At 42.6% G+C, this 20,044-nt stretch overlaps 1 long non-coding RNA gene across 1 annotated transcript in view; it reads left to right on the plus strand.

The window, feature by feature from the left end:
- The first annotated feature begins 835 nt into the window (after window positions 1-835).
- The window catches only part of LOC115458588, a 62,121-nt gene continuing 42,912 nt past the window's right edge, over window positions 836-20,044 (plus strand). The window contains exon 1 of the long non-coding RNA XR_003940094.1: window positions 836-1,032. This is a non-coding gene — a long non-coding RNA (uncharacterized LOC115458588). The remainder of the gene's footprint in view (window positions 1,033-20,044) is intronic.

The following is a 20,044-nucleotide window of genomic DNA, read 5'->3' on the forward strand; positions in this document are numbered from 1 at the left end:
TCATTATGTTCTTATGTATTTATATTCTTATATTCTTACCCAGGTATACCACATAAATAGTCCAAATTCTGTAAGTCTACACAAAAAGTCTGTAAAGAATAAAAAGAAGAGTCAAAGGTCATAGGAATCCTCACATAGATGATGCCTGGGAGGGTTTGAGAATGTGGAGTGAGTAATAATTCGAGTGTTGGGGGTGTGAAGATGGGGAGATTTAGTATCAGAGGAGTCCTTAGACGTATGGGGTTATCTAAATTTATATCTACCTCGGGAGTCACTGCACAGACACTCAGACTCTCTAAACCTAGAAAGAAGGAAAGAGGAAAAAGAAAAATATTTAAATATCATAATTTGCTTGAATAACACTGGAAGCTACAACTCTGACAGTCTGTACCTCTCTTCCTAAAGTATTACAACATCCTTCTTGTCTCCTCCTTCTGAGGACCAGGTCTAGTTTAATGCTATATTGGCCCTAGGCAAACATATTTTTCTGAGCCCCAGACCATGTCCCCTGCCATGATCTTTATTTATGATTTCTTCCCCCACCCCAATATTTAATAAATGTCTATATGCAAATACCACATTTAAACGAGTGGTAATGTTGAATAGCTTGCCACAGTTCCAACAGGATTCGTCCAACAGCGAGTTAACATAATTGGAGAGCAGTTTGGAAAGCCGCGTGATAGAGCTGGCAATCGTATACGGACATGGACTGAACCCAGTGTGGACGTGGCATCTCTGACCATATAACGTTAAGTGCCTGGATTTATTATATTATAGAAAACAGTGAAAGAGTATGGTTCATTGCTTAGATTAAGAGTGTTTCGAGGTAGTTGGAGTAAGTGATAGGATTGACCCACTAGTTCTTTAGTTTTGAGGAAGGTGAACATTTATTTCATTTTATTATTTGAAATTAATTAAGAGCACAGGTGTACATTTGCTTATATAAATTGAAAAGATTCAAAGAGAAGTTCTATGATCGAGACGCTTGTCCACCCTAAGAGACGTAAATCACTTCGGTGTAGCCTCGCTTGGGTAAGTTTATACTCTGAGAACTTCCTTATGATTTCCATATATTAACACAAAAATATATTTCAGTACACTTTTGGGCCAATCCTTTCACTGGTATTATCTCCATGATATTATACCCTGGTTTGTATAATTAACTAATAAAAGTACGTCATAAAGAACTCAAGAGGAAATTGGAAAGTCATGGGATAGGAGGTAGTTCCTATTATAGATTAAAAACTGGTTAAAAGATAGAAATAGAGAGTAGAGTTAAATGATCTGTATTCTCAATGTGCTGTGTCCGCTGGTTTTTTAACTGGTAGACTTGCCATCCAAATGGCAGATGACCGATGCATATGTGAAAAAGGAACCCGAACTATAGCAAATAGAATGATAGGTATTATTAGGAAAGGAATGAAAAACAAAAATGAGGATGTTATAATACCTTTGTTTCACTCCACGGTGCAACCGCACCTCGAATATTGTGTGCAATTCTGGTCAACACATCTCAAAAAAGATGGAGGGGCATAATCGAACGCGGGACGTTCCGGCAAAGGGGCGGGGTGAACCGTATTATCAAAAAAGATGGGCGTCCATCTTTTGTTTCGATAATACGGTTTGTGCCTGGCAAATGCATCGGATTTGGGGGAATTTGAGATGGGCTGTATCGGTTTTCAGCCGCCCAGCTCAAAAACAAACAACTCCAAGGCATTTGGTCATGGGAGGGGCCAGGATTCATAGTTCACTGGTCCCCCTCACATGCCAGGACACCAACCAGGCACCCTAGGGGGCACTTTTAAAAATAAAAAAAAATCCATTAAAATACCTCCCAGATGCATAGCTCCTTTACCTTGGGTGCTGAGCCCCCCAAATCCCCCCAAAACCCACTCCCCACAACTCTACACCATTACCATAGCACTTATGTGTGAAGGGGGCACCTACATGTGGGTACAGGGGGTTTGGAGGGCTCCCATTTACCACCACAAGTGTAACAGGTAGGAGGGATGGGCCTGGGTCCACCTGCATGAAGTGCACTGCACCCACTAAACACTGCTCCAGGGACTTGCATACTGCTGTCATAGAGCTGGGTGTGACATGTGGTTTTGGTGGGAGGGGGTTAGTGATCACTGAGGGAGTCAGGAGTCATCCCTGATTCCCTCCAGTGGGCATCTGGACAGTTGGGGCACTTTTTGGGGACTTGGACCTAAAAAAAAAAGGGTCCAGAAAAAACGACAAATTCTCGCTACAGGTGCCCTTCTTTTTTCCATTATGGCCTTAATCCACTTATCTGTTAACCACTCCTATGCTTGCCCCTGTCCCACCTTCGCTTCTGTGCCGACATGCACCCGTGCGCTTTGTTCGTCTCCGCGACAGAGTGCAGTTGAAAGCGCCCAAAATCATCTTTCGATTATACTGATTTAGGCACCCTTGGTAGAAGGACGCCCATCTCCCAAAGATGGATGCCCTTCTCATTTCGAAAATGAGCTGGATAGTGGAATTAGAAAAGGTACAGAGAAGAGCGATGAAAATGATAAAGGTGTTGGAAAGACTTCCCTAATGTCTAAAGTGGCTAGAATTCTTCAAGGTCTATAAAATAATGAGTGGAGTGGAAAGGGTAGATGTGAATCACTTGTTTACTCTTTCCAAAAAATACTGGACTAGGAGGCACACAAAAAAAGCTACAAAGTAGTACATTTAAAATGAATCAGAGAAAAAGTTTCTTCACTCAACGTGTAATTAAACTCTGGAATTCGTTGCGAGAGAATGTAGTAACAGCACTTAGCATGGTTTTACAAAGGTTTGGGTGGCTTCCTAAAAGAAGTTCATAGATCATTATTAAAATGGACTTGGGGAAATCCACTGCTTATTTCTAGGATAAGCAGCATAAAATATATTGTACTGTTTTGGGATCTTGCCAGGTACTTGTGACCTGGATTGGCCACTGTTGGAAACAGAATGCTGGGCTTGATGGACCTTCGGTAAGCCAGTATGGTATCACTTTTGTACTTATGTCTTATTTCATCTCTACAATTTGTCAGTGTGCATTCAGTTTGTTTGGGCTCTTTCACATGTTTTGATGTTTTTTTCTGATTAGTTCATATGTTGTTAATAAAATAAAATACAACACATGCAGCCTTTTAACATACATTAATCAGTTTCCTGTGTAGGAACCCATAGGTAAGTACACATTACACTGATTTAACGCACACTATACAGTACTTTTGAAGAACTGTTAACTAAGCAACTACATAATGATGCATAGGGATAAAATTACTCCTAATTGTAGAATGTAGAAAAAAATGCAAAATATTATATGTGGAAACTGTATATCTTCAGTACTGACTGCATGTCTGATTGTCCCATCTCAGAATTTATCGAAACAGAAAGACTAGATCTGTGATAAAGGACTATAAAACCAATAGTGGATTTGATTGAACTTTGATCTAATCCACATCTTATGAAAGAGAAGAGAAATCGGAATCAACACATTGCTCTGATAACCTTTCCTCTATACAGAGATCCTACATTTCTTGATTTTTTCAGATTTTATCCACTTTTAAGAGGTGACTATACCTGAGAGGCTGGAAAGTGTCAGGGTGATCAGCAGAAAAGTGACAGCTCCCTCCATGATCTAGCTCAGGAAGTCTTTCTCTCTTGTCTCTGAGTCATCAGATTCTGCTCTGGATCTGCGGACTGCGCTCTATATATCCTGGAAGAGTCACTCCACCCAGGGGAAGACAGAGATTGGAAAGTTATGACTACATTATTTTTGGAGATTAAAATATTGCTGAAGAATTACACATGGGTCCAGTCATAGAGATGAAATAGAGTTATCGCCCCATCTTTTGGTATCATGGCAACTTGGAAGTAACCTGAGGTTAGATCTAAGGATGAAAAAAGGCTGCACTTTCCCAGGACATCTTAACAGCCGAATCAAATTGAAAACAGGGGTAAATGTGGACAAATGCGAAGTGATGTACATTGGGAAGAACAATCCAGATCATAGTTACTTAATGCTAGGGTCCATCTTGATCAGAACCAAAGAAAAGATCTAGGTGTCATTGTAGATAGTACACTGATTCTTCTGCCCAGTGTGTGCAGGCGTCCAAAAAAGCAAACAAAATGCTAGGAATTATTAAGAAAGGGATGGTAAAAAAGTCTGAGAGTACTGTAATGCCTCTATATTGCTCCAAGGTGTGACCTTACCTAGAGTTTTGCATTCAGTTCTGATCACTGTATTTTAAAAAATGATATAGCAGGATTAGAAAAGGTTCAATGAAGTACATAAGTATTGCCATACCCAGTTATTGCATGGCCCTTGCATTCATTTCAATTTTGGCGTACATCTGCTACACACGTCTGAAAAATATTTTTTATTTTCTGGCACACGTAGCGGACACACACCAAGTGGCATATGATGCATGTAGGTCATTACCACCCAAATTCTTTACCGCTAGGTCTGTGGCTAGTGGTAAGGTCTCAGACCCAAAATGGACATGCAACAATTTTGATTTTGTCGCACATCCATTTTCGGCAAAAAAAGAGGCATTTTTTGCAGGCGCACTGAAAAATGGATCTGCCTCTGGACAGTGGCGTTCCTAGGGGGCTAACACCCGGGCCAGATTGCCGATGCGCCCCGCCCCCCAGGTGCAGCGCTCCCCTCCCCCGGATGCAGCATGACCCCGCCGGCGAAAGGACCCCCGCGAAAGAACCCCCCCTGGTGCATGCCGCTGGGGGGGGGGGTATGCACGCACCTGTCCTTCGTTTGTTCCATGCTCCCTCTGCCCCGGAACAGGAAGTAACCTGTTCCGGGGCAGAGGGAGCTTGGAATGAACGAAAGACAGGCGCGCACGGCACCCCCCAGCAGCATGCACCCGGGGTGGACCGCACCCACCGCCCCTCCCCCTAGGAACGCCACTGCCTGTGAACAAAACCCATGCCTACACTTCCCCTAAATATTTAGTTATAAGTTTACCTGACAGAAGTGCCTGTATGAATTTGTCCTTGAGAAAGACCACCATTTTTAAAAGGACTCTGTCACCTGCTGTCCAATCAAGGACCTTTAAGAAAATTACCTTATCATAGAGAGACCGGAAGTAGTGGTGCTAAAAAACTGTGTAGAAGAATAGCAAAGATATAGGCAGCCCTTATTTTTAATCCTGGTAAATTATCAAAATACCTTTCAATCTATTCTATTATTTAATCCTTTTGGGAGCAATTTGCGACCCCTGTCCCCTCCTCTAATTCTAGCTGCTACTGGTGCTTCCAATTTTTGATGAAGTAGGTTAATGGATGATGGCTTTGATAGTGTAGAAATGAATTACTACTACTACTACTACTACTTAACATTTCTAGAGCACTACTAGGGTTACGCAGCGCTGTACAATTTAACAAAGAGAGACAGTCCCTGCTCAAAGAGCTTACAATCTAATAGATAAGAGTGAGACAAATATAGGACAATCAAGCCATTGTGACATCACTGATGAGGTTGGCTCTTAGGCATTGGTGGAATGAGGCATTATGACATCACAATCTCAGCTCTGGTTAAATCACTGCTATGAGCCAAGTATAGGACAGTCGAGCCATTGTGACATCACTGATGAGGTTGGCTCTTAGGCATTGGTGGACTGAGGCATTATGACATCACAATGTCAGCTCTGGTTAAATCACTGCTATGAGCCAAGTATAGGACAGTCAAGCCATTGTGACATCACTGATGAGGTTGGCTCTTAGGCATTGGTGGAATGAGGCATTATGACATCACAATCTCAGCTCTGGTTAAATCACTGCTATATGTAATACTACTACTACTACTTAACATTTCTAGAGCACTACTAGGGTTACGCAGCGCTGTACAGATTAACATAAATTGACATAAAGGACAGTCCCTGCTCCAAGGAGCTTACAATCTAAAGGGGGAAAGGTCAAGTAAGGGCAGTCCAGGTTTCCTGAATAGAGGTAGTTTTTGTGAGAAAAACCTCCAAATGCTGCTTTACACCACTTTTTAGACATTTTTCTGTTTAGAAAATGAGCCCAAAAGCCAACATAGATTGAGGGGTCCTTTTACTATGGTGCGCTGAAAAACAGCCTGCGGTAGCGTAGGCGTGGGTTTGGGACACCTGCAGAATCATTTTTCAACGCACCTGCAAAATTATGAATAAAGTATGTTAAATGGACAACAGACATCATTCATTCCTCTCAGTAGAACTTTCCAGGTGGCATCCTGATCGGATTCTATGTAAATACCCAGCATTCATAGCTCCTCTAGAAAAGCCAGAAGATCTAGTCCTGCCAACTCATCTTTAAGTAAACTTGCAAAACCAATTGGAAAAGGACACGAAGAGTCAGTTCATTTCTGTCAAGGTCACTGGCCCAGTGCCGAAATTCTATTGCAGAGTCTATCACTGTTTGTCAGCCCTAACACAAGCCAACCGGGCTCAGTCCAGTTCCCAAAGGGCAGCCGGGATTGTCTGGAGTGTAAATTTTAAGGGGCTTCGACATTTGCTTCAGAACTTTTAGTACAGGAACAGTGCTGGGCAGACTTCTATGGTCTGTGCCGTTAGAAAGGCAAGGACAAATCAAACTCTGGTATACATATAAAGTATCACATACCATGTAAAATGAGTTTATCTTGTTGGGCAGACTGGATGGGACATACATAAGTACATAAGTAATGCCATACTGGGAAAAGACCAAGGGTCCATCAAGCCCAGCATCTTGTCCACGACAGCGGCCAATCCAGACCAAGGGCACCTGGCAAGCTTTCCAAACGTACAAACATTCTATACATGTTATTCCTGGGATTTTGGATTTTTCCAAGTCCGTTTAGTAGCGGTTTATGGACTTGTCCTTTAGAAAACCGTCCAACCCCTTTTTAAACTCTGCTAAGCTAACTGCCTTCACCACATTTTCCGGCAATGAATTCCAGAGTTTAATTACACGTTGGGTGAAGAAAAATTTTCTCCGATTTGTTTTAAATTTACTACACTGTAGTTTCATCGCATGCCCCCTAGTCCTAGTATTTTTGGAAAGCGTGAACAGACGCTTCACATCCACCTGTTCCACTCCACTCATTATTTTATACTAGTAAAAAAGGCCCGTTTCTGACACAAATGAAACGGGCGCTAGCAAGGTTTTCCTCGGAGTGTGTATGTTTGGGAGAGTGTATGTGAGAGTGACTGTGTGAGAGTCAGAGTGAAAGTGTGAGTGTGTGTGTGTGAGAGAGAGAGTGAGAGTGAGTCTGGGTGTGAGTGTGTTTGTGAGAGAGTGTGTGTGTGAGAATGAGAGTGTGTGCAAGTGTGTATGTGAGACACAGTGTGAGAGAGAGAGTGTGTGTGTGTGTGTGTGTGTGTGTGTGTGTGTGTGTGTGTGCGAGAGAGAGTGTGTGTGAGACACAGATTCTCTGTGAGAGTGAGTGTATGAGACCAAGCGAGTGTGTGAGTGACTGTGTGGCACATAGAGAGTGAATGTGATACAGTGTGAGACAGAGTGTGTGAGAGTGAGAGTCAGAAAGACATTGTATATGAGAGAGAGAGTGTGAGCCTTGCCCTCCCAATCCATTCCCATCTGTCCCCTGCCCCCTCCATTCATCCTTTTCCAGCAATTCCCCTCTCTCCCTGAGCCCTGCCATCCCAATCCATGCCCATCCATGCTCCTCTGTCCCCTGCCCCCTCCATTCATCCCTTTCCAGCAATTCCCCTCTCTCCCTGAGCCCTGCCCTGCAATCCATATCCATCCATGCCCATCTGTCCCCTCCATTCATCCTGATCCAGCAATTCCCCTCTCTCCCTGAGCCCTGCCCTCCCAATCCATTCCCATCCATGCTCCTCTGTCCCCTGCCCTCTCCATTCATCCTTTTCCAGCAATTCCCCTCTCTCCCTTCCATGACCCCCCCTCGCATCCATGCTCCTCTCTCCCATGTCCCAGCCTGGCCCGCCCTCTTCTTCCCCCCCCCTTCGCATCCATGCCCCCCCCTTCGCATCCATGCTGTCGTTTCTCCCCTGCCCTCTGCTCCCATTGTTCAACTTTACTGCCCACCCTCTTCTCTCTCCCCAACATCCCTTTTTTTTTTCTTTTTAAATTTACCTCGGTGGCGTCAAGGATGACGTCAGAAGAAGGCGGAACACAGCGAAGGGAAGGCTAGAGACGTCGGGAGCGCCACCTCCTTCCCTGACGCTGCGCTTTGTTTGTTTTTTTTTCCGCCCTTGATGTCATGACGTTTGCCCTCGACGTCATGATGTTTGACGCGAGGGCGGGGCAGAGATGGCTGGCAGCCTGGCTGGCTTCACACCATGAATCCACGAACCCTACAGGGAGTGTTTGAGTGGCTTCAGAACGTTGTCTTCAGAACGTTCACGGTGCGTTTTATTATATTAGATACCTCTATCATGTCTCCCCTCAGCCATCTCTTCTCCAAGCTGAATAGCCCTAGCCTCCTTAGTCTTTCTTCATAGGGAAGTCGTCCCATCCCCGCTATCATTTTAGTCGCCCTTCGCTGCACCTTTTCCAATTCTACTATATCTTTCTTGAGATGCGGCGACCAGAATTGAACACAATACACAAGGTGCGGTATTAAATTTACTACTTTGTAGATTCTTTGCGAGCCCCCAAGTCCTAGTATTTTTGGAAAGAGTGAACAAGCAATTCACGTCTACCCCTTCCACTCCACTCAGTATTTTATATCATAAGTCCCCTTAGGCGTCTTTTCTCCAAGCTGATGAGCCCAAGCCATTTCAACCTTTCCTCATACGGAAGTCATCCCATCCCCTCTATCATTTTCGTCACCCTTCTCTGTACCTTTCCTAATTCCACTATATCTTTTTTGAGATGCGGTGACCAGAATTACACACAGTATTCACTGACTCATCCTTATTAATGTGTTTAATAACATCTCTACTTGCTGGATGTGCCCCATTTATTCACATCTATCTATATGGCCAGTCCTTTTGTTTTTCAGAATATCTTAAGAACATAAGTATAGCAATACTCTATCAGACCAATGGTCAATCTAGTTCAGTATCCTGCTTCCAACAGTGACCAATCCAGGTCACAAGTGTATGAGATGAGTTCCATCCCCTTTATGCATTTAGTAATAGCAGAAGGATCTTGGGTAACATGATGACGAAAAAACATGATAATTGTAAGCAAGCAAATATTGTAAGGCAGTTCTGAATATGTGTACAGAAGTTCATATTTGTTCATCCTTGTTAAAGAGATGGGTTTTCAGTAGAATTCGGAAGTTGGCTAGTTCATACATCGTTTTAAAGTTCCACGGCATCACATTCCAGAGTTGTGTACTCAGATAGGAAAAGGTTGACACATGCGTTAGTTTGTATTTAAGACCTCCAGTCCTGCCTCCCACCACCGGCTCTGGCACAGACCGTATAAGTCTGCCCAGCACTATCCCCGCCTCCCAACCTCCAGCCCCGCCTCCCACTACTGGCTCTGCTATCCAATCTCGGTTAAGCTCCTGAGGATCCATTCCTTCTAAACAGGATTCCTTTATGTTTATCCCACGCATGTTTGAATTCCGTTACCGTTTTCATCTCCACCACCTCCCGGGGGAGGGCATTCCAAGCATCCACCACTCTCTCCGTGAAGAAATACTTCCTGACATTTTTCTTGAGTCTGCCCCCCTTCAATCTCATTTCATCTTGTTTAAATGGGATGTACATCGTTACGTCATCTGCGTATATGTATGGGTTAAGGTTTTGGTTTGATAGTAGTTTCGCCAAAGGTATCATCATTAAGTTGAATAGAGTCGGTGAGAGGGGGGATCCTTGTGGAACTCCACATTCAGGTATCCATGTAGCTGATGTAGTCGAATTAGATGTCACTTGGTATGATCGTGTAGTTAGGAACCCCTTGAACCAATTGAGAACATTTCCTCCAATTCTGAAATACTCGAGGATATTTAATAGTATTCCATGATCAACCATATCGAAGGCGCTAGACATATCAAATTGAAGCAGTAGTATGTTCTTGCCAGTTGCAATCATTTGTTTAAATTTGTTCATGAGAGGAACTAGTACCGTTTCCGTGCTGTGGTTAGACCAAAATCCTGACTGGGAGTCATGTAGTATTGAGAATTTGTTTAAATAGTTTGTGAGTTGTTTGGTTACCATCCCTTCCATTAGTTTGGTTATTAAAGGTATGGATGCTACTGGTCTGTAGTTGGTTAGTTCACTGGCACTCTTTGCGTCTTTGGGTATAGAAGTGAGTAGAATGTTTCCTTTCTCCTTCGGGAAGAGTCCAATTTGTAGCATATAGTTTACGTGATTCGTGAGGTCTGTTATAAATTGATGAGGGGCAAATGTCATAAGGTTGTTTGGGCATATATCTAATTTGCCGTGAGATTTGGAAAATCTTTTGAGCATTTGGGATATAAGATCCTTTGATAATATCTCAAATTTGGTCCAGGTTCTGTCTGCAGGGTATACACCAGGGCCTGGATCTAGACAGTCAAGGAGTTCGGCGTAATCGTTGGTGCTGATTGGTATTTTAGGTCGTAGTTGTACGATTTTCTCATTGAAGTATCTTGCGAGATTGTCTGCTCCTGGTGTGTCTTTGTTGCTGGTTGTGATTGGTGTGGTATCTAGTAGTTTATTCACAAGTTGGAAGAGTTTGTGTGTGTCTTTGTAGTTCGGTACGATTTCATTTTTATAAAATAATCTTTTAGTTTGCCTTATGGTATATTTATATTTTCTTTGAAGTTGTTTCCAGGCGTTAAGTGTTGGGTCGTCTTTCTTTTTTTTTCCACGCACGTTCTAACCTTCTAACTTGTGTTTTGAATTGTTTCAGTTCTTCAGTGAACCATGGTGTTGAGTTCTTCCTGTATGCGGTTCTGGTTTGTGTTGGGGCAATGTTGTCTAATATTGTTCTGCATCTATCGTCCCATTCTAGGAGGAATTGGGTTGTGTCTGCCTTTGTTGTCCATCCGTTATAGTAGATTTGTTGCCAGAATATTACTGGGTCTATTTTTCCTCTCGTGGTGTAGGTTGTTCGTTCTTGTTTTTTAATTGTGGTTTTTGTTTGCCATTGAAGGGAGATGTATGCTTTATAATGGTCTGACCATGGTGCGGGCATCCATCTTGTATCTGTTAGTAGAAGGTTTGAGTCTGGATCGAATTTGTGTGTGATGATATCTAGTGTGTGTCCTTTTATGTGTGTTGGTTGTGTATTTGGTGCATGAAGATCCCATAGTTGTAGGAACTCTTTGCATTCTTGGGTGCTTGTTAAGGTAGGTGTCACGTTTTCAAAGCTGGAAACTGGGTTTGTGAGCCCTTGGGCCGCTGCCGAGGAGAGCAGCAGCAGGCAAAACCACCCCCAAACCAGGGACAGGACAGAACAGGACTGGAACCCCGGACTGGAGTTGCAGCTGAGGCAAGCAGGCTAGATCAGGCAAAGTAGGAACCCTAGTCTTCACCTGCGCTTAGCCGCTGTCCCCCAGAAGTTAAGCCTCTGGGTTCAAGCGACCGGCAGGACTTTGCAGGGCAGGGCAGGGCAGGAGCTGGATACCCACAGGCTGAACAAGGACTAAGGGTCAGAGGGGAAAGGAATCCACAGGGACAGCAAGGCAGAAGCCTGGGCTAGAACTCACAGAAAAACAATACAACACAAGGCAGGGAATAGACAAGCCAGGGGACAGAAACTGGAAGCTGCAAGCAGCCTCTAAACAGGGGGAAAAACACTGACTAACAAGACACAGAACTAAAAGCTGCAGAGCAGCCACTAAGACACAAGCAGACAAAGACTAAACACAAAACTAAAGCCCAGAGACAAGACTAGCAAACTAACAACAACCTAAACTAACTACACACTGATTGGCTAGAACAGACAAGAATCAAGGCAAGGATTCAAACTAGGCAGCAGAGCAACAAGCACTAACATACCAGGGCCTTAGACGCAATGCAAAGGCAAAGCAGCAAGGTTTCAGAATGGCTAATAAGCCCAGCAGCACCTGGAGCTCAGCTGCAACCATCACCGGGAAACTACGGGTGCTGTGTAGGTTCAATCCAAGCAAGCAAGTCTGGCAGCCTGGAAGATCCGGACCGGACTAGGCTGAAATCGTTTCCACCACCTCCTGCGGGAGGGCATTCCAAGCATCCACTACTCTCTCTGTGTGAAAAAATACTTCCTGACATTTTTCTTGAGTCTGCCCCCCTTCAATCTCATTTCATGTCCTCTCGTTCTATCGCCTTCCCATCTCTGGAAAAGGTTTGTCTGTGGATTAATACCTTTCAAATATTTGAACGTCTGTATCATATCACCCCTGTTCCTCCTTTCCTCCAGGGTATACATGTTCAGGTCCACAAGTCTCTCCTCATACGTCTTGTAACGCAAATCCCATACCATCCTCGTAGCTTTTCTTTGCACCGCTTCAATCCTTTTTACATCCTTAGCAAGATACGGCCTCCAAAACTGAACACAATACTTCAAGTGTGGCCTCACCAACGACTTATACAGGGGCATCAACACCTTTAAGGACCTTTAAGAAAATTACCTTATGATTTTATTTATCCCTCTCTAGACCCCTGCAGGACCCTTGCCCACGGAGGTGTACAGCTTCCTTAGCAATGGAACAAAATTATTTTGCTTATGAAGAGAGGATTTTTCAACAAATATCGGGGGGTCGCCATGGGTGCAACCATGGCTCCCTCGATAGCTAATTTATTTATGAGAGAATTTGAAGACCTGCATGTATATGATTGTATGTTTAAAGAGAAGATTAAAATCTGGGTACGTTTTATAGATGACGTGTTTCTAATATGGCAAGGTGATCAAGAACTGCTAGATCAGTTTGTGATTTATTTAAATAATTGTCATTCCAACATTAAATTCACTATGAATGTACATTCTGATCAAATTACATTTTTAGATGTGAAAGTACGGAAGCAATCTGATCATTTTGACACCTCAATATTTAAGAAGAAGACAGATCGGAACACGTTGTTGTATTATACTAGTTGCCACCCAAAGCCTTTGAAGAACAATCTACCATTTGCACAATTTTTGAGATATCGAAGGATTTGCTCAAATAAAAACGATTTTTGCCATCAAGCACGAAAACTACAGGAATGCCTTATGGAAAGGGGGTACCCTAAAAACGTTTGATGGTCACTGTTTCCCAGGTGCCCAGCCACTCGGACATTACATTTGTACCTCGCGCTTTCCCACTCATAGCAGGCTCAATGCGGCGGGCAATGGAGGGTTAAGTGACCAAAGTCCACCACCCTAACCACTAGGCCACTCCTCTATCCCCATTCGTGAGCACCAGATCCAATGTGGCTCCCTCCCTCGTGGGTTCGTTCACCATTTGTCTGAGCATCCACAATCTCTCTACTTCTTTCCGATTTTGCAGACGGAACCTTCCAATCTACATCCGGCAGATTAAAATCTCCCAACAACAGCACCTCTCTTTTCTTCCCCAACTTTTGAATATCAGCGATCAGATCTTTATCTAGTTCTTCCAATTGTGTCGGGGGTCTATAGACAACACCCACGTGGACCAAGGTTCTATCCTCTCTTTTTAAGGTGATCCATATCGCTTCTTCCTTTCCCCAGTTCCCTGTCATTTCAGTCGCTGGGATATCATTTCTCACATACAGAGCTACTCCTCCACCTATACGTCCCTCTCTATCCTTCCTAAAAAGATTATAGCCTGGTATGTTTACATCCCATTCATGGGAACCATTGAGCCATGTCTCTGTGACTGCAACTATGTCCAAGTCAGACTCCAAAATCAGGGCTTGAAGGTCATGAATTTTATTGCTTAGACTGCGAGCATTTGTGGTCATTGCTTTCCATGTACATTTCCTAGTATGTGTTTTGGTTTTAGTGACTTGTGAGGGTGTTTTCTCTTTGGGTACCTTCTCATATTTTTGTTCCCCCTTCCTTGCTTTTTCTTTTTTTTCCGCATCAGTTTTATTTTCAGGAACATCACAGTGCTGTAGTGGAGCAAAAGAATTTTGTAGTGGCAACACTTGTGCGGGCGGATGCTTCTGTGTCACATGATGAAGTCTGCCTGAGCCTACTGTGAGCCATCTGTTCTTATGTGGTTTTATTCTTTGAGGCAGTGGTGAGAAGTTATGATTCTGCACAGTCCTATAAGTTGCTTTAATTGCATCTAATTCTTGCATTACTTTACAGAGCTCTTGTTTTAAAGTAGATAGCTGAAGACAGATAGGACAAGCTTTAAGTCTCCAGATGATTGGCCTTGAAACTAAAGCATCACAATTATTGCAGAGAATAAAAGTCATCCTGATTGGTTGAAATGGGTATGAACAGGTGTACTATGTTGGAGTAACAGCCTGCAAGACTGCCTGTGTATGATTGAGTAAAGTTAATGAGGTTTGCTTTGTCTATAAATGAGTGGACAACCCTGGGGTGGGTGGGTTGTGGGGAGGGTGGTTGGGATTATAAGTCCCAATGGGTCAGCTAAGTGCTGCTATCTATCAAGGGAATTCTTTAACTGAATGGATCAAAATGGTAGTGTCTGATCCAGGACTTTACACTTTATTTTACTTTTTAAAACTGCCCTAGATATTAATAACTTTCCTTTTAAATAAATCTAGATATTGCCAATAATTATAGCAGTGTAGCAGCTATGTAAAAATGCCCCTCCCCTCTATCAGAGTTTGGCAGGAACAGAAAGAAAGAAAGACAGACAGAAAGAGAGGTTTCCCAGATACTGAACTAGATTGACCATCGGTCTGATAGAGTATTGCTATACTTATGTTCTTAAGATATTCTGAGAAACAAAAGGACTGGCCATATAGATAGATGTGAATAAATGGGGCACATCCAGCAAGTAGAGATGTTATTAAACACATTAATAAGGATGAGTCAGTGAATACTGTGTGTAATTCTGGTCACCGCATCTCAAAAAAGATATAGTGGAATTAGGAAAGGTACAGAGAAGGGTGACGAAAATGGTAGAGGGGATGGGATGACTTCCGTATGAGGAAAGGTTGAAATGGCTTGGGCTCATCAGCTTGGAGAAAAGACGCCTAAGGGGACTTATGATATAAAATACTGAGTGGAAGGGGTAGACGTGAATCGCTTGTTCACTCTTTCCAAAAATACTAGGACTTGGGGGCTCGCAATGAATCTACAAAGTAGTAAATTTAATACAAATCAGAGAAAATATTTTTTCACTCTTCAAGTAATTAAACTCTGGAATTAATTGCCAGAGAATGTGGTAAAAAGCATTTAGCGTAGCAGAGTTTAGAAAAGGTTTGGATACCTTCCATAAAGAAACGTCAATAGGCCATTATTAAAATGGACATGGGAAAATCCACTGCTTCTTTCCGGGATAAGCAGCTCAAAATGTATTGTACTGTTTTGGGATCTTGCCAGGTACTTGTGACCTGGATTGGCCACTGTTGGAAACAGGCAAAAGTTTGAGAAACAGAGAGAGGCTTAAAAGTCAATGTTCTCGATGGAGAAATAAAGATAGTGGATTGTCACAGGGTTCTGTACTGGGACTGGTGCCATTTTTAAAAAAGGCTCCAGGGGAGATCCGGGAAGTTATAGACGTCGGTGCCGGGGAAAATGGTAGAGGCTATTATTAAAAACAAAATTACAGAGCACATCCGAGGACATGGATTACTGAGAGCGAGTCAGCACGGCTTTTGTGTGGGGAAATCTTGCCTGACCAATTTACTTCAATTCTTTGAAGGAGTAAACAAACATGTGGACAAAGGGGAGCCGGTTGATATTGTGTATCTGGAGTTTCAAAAGGCGTTTGACAAGGTACCTCATGAAAGGCTACAGAGGAAATTGGAGGGTCATGGGATAGGAGGAAATGTCCTATTGTGGATTAAAAACTGGTTGAAGGATAGGAAACAGAGTGGGGTTAAATGGGCAGTATTCACAATGGAGAAGGGTAGTTAGTGGGGTTCCTCAGGGGTCTGTGCTAGGACCGCTGCTTTTTAACATATTTATAAATGATTTAGAGATGGGAGTAACTAGCGAGGTAATTAAATTTGCTGATGACACAAAGTTATTCAAACTTGTTAAATCGAGACAGGATTGTGAAAAATTACAAGAGGACCTTACGAGACTGGGAGACTGGGCAGCTAAATGGCAGATGACGTTTAATGTGAGCAAGTGCAAGGTGATGCATGTGGGAAAAAAGAACCCGAATTATAGCTACATCATGCAAGGTTCCACGTTAGGAGTTACGGACCAAGAAAGGGATCTGGGTGTCGTCGTCGATAACACACTGAAACCTTCTGCTCAGTGTGCTGCTGCGGCTAGGAAAGCGAATAGAATGTTGGGTATTATTAGGAAATGTATGGAAAACAGGTGTGAGGATGTTATAATGCCGTTGTATCGCTCCATGGTGCGACCGCACCTTGAGTATTGTGTTCAATTCTGGTCGCCGCATCTCAAGAAAGATATAGTAGAATTGGAAAAGGTGCAGCGGAGGGCGACTAAAATGATAGCGGGGATGGGACGACTTCCCTATGAAGAAAGACTAAGGAGGCTAGGGCTATTCAGCTTGGAGAAGAGATGGCTGAGGGGAGACATGATAGAGGTATATAAAATAATGAGTGGAGTGGAACAGGTGGATGTGAAGCGTCTGTTCACGCTTTCCAAAAATACTAGGACTAGGGGGCATGCGATTAAACTACAGTGTAGTAAATTTAAAACAAATCGGAGAAAATTTTTCTTCACCCAACGTGTAATTAAACTCTGGAATTCATTGCCGGAAAATGTGGTGAAGGCGGTTAGCTTAGCAGAGTTTAAAAAGGGGTTGGACGGTTTTCTAAAGGACAAGTCCATAAACCGCTACTAAACGGACTTGGAAAAATCCAAAATCCCAGGAATAACATGTATAGAATGTTTGTACGTTTGGGAAGCTTGCCAGGTGCCCTTGGTCTGGATTGGCCGCTGTCGTGGACAAGATGCTGGGCTCGATGGACCCTTGGTCTTTTCCCAGTATGGCATTACTTATGTACTTATGTATGTCCCATCCAGTCTGCCCAACAAGATAAACTCATTTTACATGGTATGTGATACTTTATATGTATACCAGAGTTTGATTTGTCCTTGCCTTTCTAACGGCACAGACCATAGAAGTCTGCCCAGCACTGTTCCTGTACTAAAAGTTCTGAAGCAAATGTCGAAGCCCCTTAAAATTTACACTCCAGACAATCCCGGCTGCCCTTTGGGAACTGGACTGAGCCCGGTTGGCTTGTGTTAGGGCTGACAAACAGTGATAGACTCTGCAATAGAATTTCGGCACTGGGCCAGTGACCTTGACAGAAATGAACTGACTCTTCGTGTCCTTTTCCAATTGGTTTTGCAAGTTTACTTAAAGATGAGTTGGCAGGACTAGATCTTCTGGCTTTTCTAGAGGAGCTATGAATGCTGGGTATTTACATAGAATCCGATCAGGATGCCACCTGGAAAGTTCTACTGAGAGGAATGAATGATGTCTGTTGTCCATTTAACATACTTTATTCATAATTTTGCAGGTGCGCTGAAAAATGATTCTGCAGGTGTCTCAAACCCACTCCTACGCTACCGCAGGCTGTTTTTCAGCACACCATAGTAAAAGGACCCCTCAATCTATGTTGGCTTTTGGGCTCATTCAAAAACAGAAAAAGTGGTGTAAAGCAGCATTTGGAGGTTTTTCTCACAAAAACTACCTCTATTCAGGAAACCTGGACTGCCCTTACTTGACCTTTCCCCCTTTAGATTGTAAGCTCCTTGGAGCAGGGACTGTCCTTTATGTCAATTTATGTTAATCTGTACAGCGCTGCGTAACCCTAGTAGCGCTCTAGAAATGTTAAGTAGCAGTAGTAGTAGTAAAAACGTCCAAATCAGTATTTTTGAAACCTATTTTTAGATGTTTTTCTATGAAGTCCGTCAGAAGTGCGTCCAGATCTCAAGGGGGTGTGTTCAGGCCAGGACATGGGTGTTCCTAAGACTTAAATGTTTTGCAGCCATAAAGGAACAAAACAACACCCTCCAGGACTAAAACTAAGATGTTTTGAGCTAGACCTGAAGGTGCCCTAACTAACCAGATGACCACTGGAGGGAATCAGGAATAACCTCCCCTGATTCCCCCCCTGGTCACTAACCCCCTCCCACTCCCCAAAAATGTGACAAAAAACATTACTTGCCAGCCTCTATACCAGCCTCAGATGTTATAGTCATGTCCATTAGAACAGCATGCAGGTCACTGTCAGCCCTCCAAAATGCACCAGTAACCCCTTGTACCCACATATAGGTGCCCCCTTAATCCGTAAGGGCTACAGTTGGGAGTAGTGGGTTTTGGGGGGCTCAGCAGCCAAGGTAAGGAAGCAATGGTGAGATGTGTACCTGGGAGCATTTTATGAGGTGCCCTATTGCATTCCTGGGATTTCAGGGGGACCAGTCTACTAAAAATGCTGGCTCCTCCTACATCCCAATGGCTTGATTTTGTGTGTTTTGCACTTGGACCAAAAAATAAAACGTCCAAATCACAAAACCTTGTTCAAGACAGTATTTTCAGAAAAAAAAGATAGACATTTTTCATTTTTGAAAATGACTTTTTTTTCCTATTTACATTTTGGACGTTTTTTTGCAAAACGTCCAAAGTTGGGCTGAGATGTCATATCGAAAATGACCTATTTGTCTCATTATTCCATGCTTTTTAATATGCTGTGTAATTTCTTTCTTTTTTTCTTTATAATAGTCTCTACATTGCTGTATGACACAGACAGACATCAAGCTGTGCTTGACCTACAAACCTTGAGCATATGCGCCAGGCACAGTCTACCCCTAAACGTCCTAATGCTCATTGCTAACAGCCCATCTTTTTAATTTAATATATATACTTGTAGTTTTTTGTGGATTATGATTCTCTTCCTGGTGTTCTAATTACTTAAGTCTCTTCTACACCTTCCTCTAGTTGTTCTTAGTTCTTTCTTTCCTTTTCTTCTCATCTTCGATTTTCTTTTACAGTAGGTTCTTACGTATTGAACTACTTATTCATTATATATTGCAGCCTTTCTGGAAGATGCTTGTATAAATTTGCACCGCTATTTGCTCATTTGTAATATTATTAATTAGCTGGATTCATCTTGTTCTGGTTATAATAATAATAACATTATTTGAAGTTTTTGAGCATATAGCTTTGAACGATTAACTGACAAGCAGGCTTTCTGAGCTTTACGCTGGACTGCTTTGCTTCATAATTCCAACCCTATCCTCAGGGCAGTCAGAAGAAATCACATTTCCTTCCCCTAATCCCAGAGAATGAGTAGAAGTTCTGTAGCAATATTAACAATTCTCAGAAGCAACTGGAACTTTAGATTTTTCAATGCCCAGCTTCATTTTGAAAACCAAATTTAAAAAACATTTTTTACAACCGTCAATGTGAAACATTACCTGCTAATTCTAAATTTAAAAAACTGTGCACTTCTGTGGACATCACACATTTTGCTCACAAAAATCAATACAATTTCTTGATAATGGTATAGAAATGCTGAAAAAATTCTTCTTTATATACTATTACTGATGGATTCACAAAATGCACGTCCTAAAGTCTGTTAGCCTTCTGCATCTGAAATTCTCACTTTATGGTCAAAAATGAATTATTTCCAGGTCCAGACCCCATGGTCCACCTAAGAGAAATCCCTAGAGACGTCATCCACCAAAAATAATTTTCTAAAATTTATCTGTGGAACCCTAACCAAACATAGTCCAAAAATCCCATAGAAAAATAAAAAACCCAAAACATCTCTTACCTGGCTCCCAATATGCTTAAGACGCCATCTCCACTTCCAAATTTGGTGCAGATGACCCTCTTCAATTTCCAAGGAACTCTGGCTTCAACTTGGGTTTACTTCAGCTCCAAAGCCCCACTGAGCATTTTTATTTTTATCTAATTTATTTATTTTATTGCATTTGTATCCCACGTTTTCCCACCTCTTTGCAGGATCAATGTGGCTTACAATACATCATGGATAATGTAACCAGTTGTAGAAATTGGTTGGATGTGTTTACCTTACTGCAGAGAGAGCAGGGGGGGGGGGGGGGTTGC

This window comes from Microcaecilia unicolor, unplaced genomic scaffold, assembly GCF_901765095.1.
Source record: "Microcaecilia unicolor unplaced genomic scaffold, aMicUni1.1, whole genome shotgun sequence".
NCBI classification, from domain to species: Eukaryota; Metazoa; Chordata; class Amphibia; order Gymnophiona; family Siphonopidae; genus Microcaecilia; species Microcaecilia unicolor.